Genomic DNA, 2,982 nt, shown 5'->3' with positions numbered 1-2,982 from the left:
AGGTGGAAATTTACAATTGTGATCTCTTTTGTTTTTACCAATTTTTACTATATTTAGTAGGTGCGTAAGTGCGTTTGCTTCACTAGTACTCTTAAAATCTGAATTTGGCACACCCGACTCTAATTGTTGTGTCAATTCATTTGTCATCCATGTGGGATGAAGTTACACACCACCTAACATTATGGTTGTCTAGCCTACTATACATCTTAATTCAACATTCTCAATGAATCAATCAACTTTATTTGACATTAAGGCTTAACACAATGCTTTCATATGACTAAGTTATCATCATACATAACCTAATTAACATAATTAAATAAAGGATATTACTTATTAGATCAGATCAAGTTAATAATGATTAATGTCAAGAGAGCAAGGAACACGATCCCACGGATACGGATCTAATTACCACGTTGTTTTCATTTGAATTGGAGGAGTCGTTAGTTGTAATCCCATGATATGATAATTAGCTTAGCTGTAATATTTAATTAATTGGGCTGTTACTTTAAAGTAATAACCAGGATCATTAATTAGTTAAAATTACTCGTAATAAGAAAATAAAAAAGGTTAGGGATGGGATCGGTGTTGATGATATATAGAAATGGGAAGCACATGCAATGATTCACAAAGACAATACTCTATTAATGATAGGACCAATTCATACACACATCATCGACTACTACTCGTATATGTTACTGCAAGGAAGCTTCACCTAATCATTATTATTCATTACTTTATTATTTAAGGATACATTTACTAATTACTAGTCTCTCTCTCTTCACAGATTGCCGACACTCACTATAACAAGTCAAGTAAGTTGGCGGAGTAATGAGCCATTTCAAATTTTGCCTACTTATACCATTTACAATTATTTTTTATTTATGCATCAAGTATAAAACTAACTTCAAGTATCACAACATTCTCAAGGATGGTTTTAAGTTTTAACCTCTATAGTTTCATTAAATTAAAGAAACATAGAAGGAGGCGGATGTTATAAGTTACTTTTCTTATACAGTATTAACTACGTGGATCAGACCATAAATTTCAATTATCGTTGTACTCCAAAATTCATCAGAGGATTTTTATTTCTATGGTGGGAATGGATACGTGGCCATTACAAAAGGCAGTTGTTTTTTTTGTTGTTTTTGTTTTTTTTTTTTATTTTGGTGATAAAAAAACGATGGAAATGTTCAAAAAACCAATTAATAATTAATGAATAGCTAGCTTATATTGTCACATACGTACTATTGTACATATTTGTACCCGTATACTACTATAATATGTTACTGTTATTTTACAAAGAGGTAATGCAATAGTTTAATATGGAGTATGATGTGTTCATGCTTATTAAGTTGAATTGATCGAAATTGAAAATTACTATACATGTAATAGACATGGATCGATTAATGATTATATAATACAGAGTAACAAGTACGGGTGAAGAATAAGTGCATATAACATGGGGGTGGCCTAATATAACAAGGAGTAACGTGAAACTAATTAACGAAGCCTAATTAATGTGAACTAAGGAAATGACTCAATTTCCAACCCTATAAACTCTACACTGATAACTACTCTTGTGTGAGTGCTTTTCGCTTTCTTGGCCTTTTCGTTTGGGGAAAAAAAAAAAGAAGAAGAAAAGCGTGACAATGCTATAAAGCCAAAAGAGAAATCACTATGACAAAAGAAATGAATGAGCGGCTCACATGCACACCCCTATCCAATCAAAAACCCAAAGTATCATAGTCCCATACGCCTTTCCTTTTAACTTTCATCACTTTATTACAAGACAATATGCATTATTGGCTATATATGTATGTATAATATAATTGAGACTATAATAATGTGAGTAATGAACTAATTAATGATCTGATCATCAATAACATTTACAAATTACTTAAAATCGTGCTTATTAGCTAGCTGTAATTACCAAGCCACAATTATTTTAAAAAGAAAAAAAAAAAAGATAAATCGTATAAAAGAGTAAAAATTACACAAGCTAATTAATAATTAACACCAAGTACGTACTACTATGATGGAAGAGTAGCTAGCTAAACAATAGTCGTGGTAACAACTGGAAAAAAGGTGGTACTGGTACAGTTGATGATGTGTGGGGACCCGACCCGACTGAGCCCGACCGGGTTCGGGAAGAATTAAATAGCGACATCAACGTGACAGCTACTAGAAATCTGAAACTTAATAGCAGCAGAACCAATATTATTAAAGGCGTTACCTTTGTTATTATTGTTACCAAAAGAGAGATAAGCAGGACAATTAGCATTCAAATGATATCTTCCGGAAACCCAAGTGCCAACCTTCCACTTAACACGGCCATTAACCTTGACGTTAATGATAACCAAACCGGCGTTCTGATCTTGTTGTAAGGCCACGCCTAAGAAAGGAGCAATGGGAACATTGTTGCCGTAAAGAAAGGGAGACCAAATAGTGACATCTTTATGACCTTGGTATGTGTACGGCATCCTTGTTGGTAGTGTGATCTGCTGGTTGCGGTAGGACGCGTGTACATCTAAGCGCTCGTAGTAGACTCCGATGCGCTCGTTTGGGTTGCGGGATGAAAGGGTCACTTGGAAGGTAGCCGTTAGAAGGTTTGGTGCGGTCACGTTGAAGGCGTAGACTGTCGCATCTTGGAGTACAAACCTTGGTTTGGTGGGGCGTAGGACTAGCCATATTATGAACACGACCAAGAGGAATAGGACTATGAAGGTTAAGATGCCTCCTATTAGACGATGGAATGCTCCCTTCCGATCGTCATCGTCGTGCCCGCAGTCTTTTGATGTCATCTTTTCTTTTCTTTTCCTTTTTTGGATTAAATAAGAGGAGAATTCAAAGAGAAGAAATTAAAAGGTTTTGTGGGAAGTAAGGAGGATGAAGATATATACTACTACTCCGTAGTAAAGAGTGGAAGAAAGAGAGAGAGGAAATTGAGAGTGGAATGGGGTGGGTGGGTGGGAGGGTGAGAGT

The 2,982-nt window shown here is 35.2% G+C and overlaps 1 pseudogene; it reads right to left on the bottom strand.

Annotated features, from left to right (window-relative positions):
• Window positions 1–1,846: 1,846 nt before the first annotated feature.
• Window positions 1,847–2,982, bottom strand: LOC145624716 (NDR1/HIN1-like protein 1 pseudogene; annotated as a pseudogene).

The sequence above is a fragment of the Chenopodium album genome, chromosome 3, assembly GCF_948465745.1.
Source record: "Chenopodium album chromosome 3, dcCheAlbu1.1, whole genome shotgun sequence".
Classification (NCBI taxonomy): domain Eukaryota; kingdom Viridiplantae; phylum Streptophyta; class Magnoliopsida; order Caryophyllales; family Amaranthaceae; genus Chenopodium; species Chenopodium album.
The sequence above is the reverse complement of the archived record's forward strand: the minus strand, read 5'-3'. Positions and strand labels throughout refer to the sequence as shown.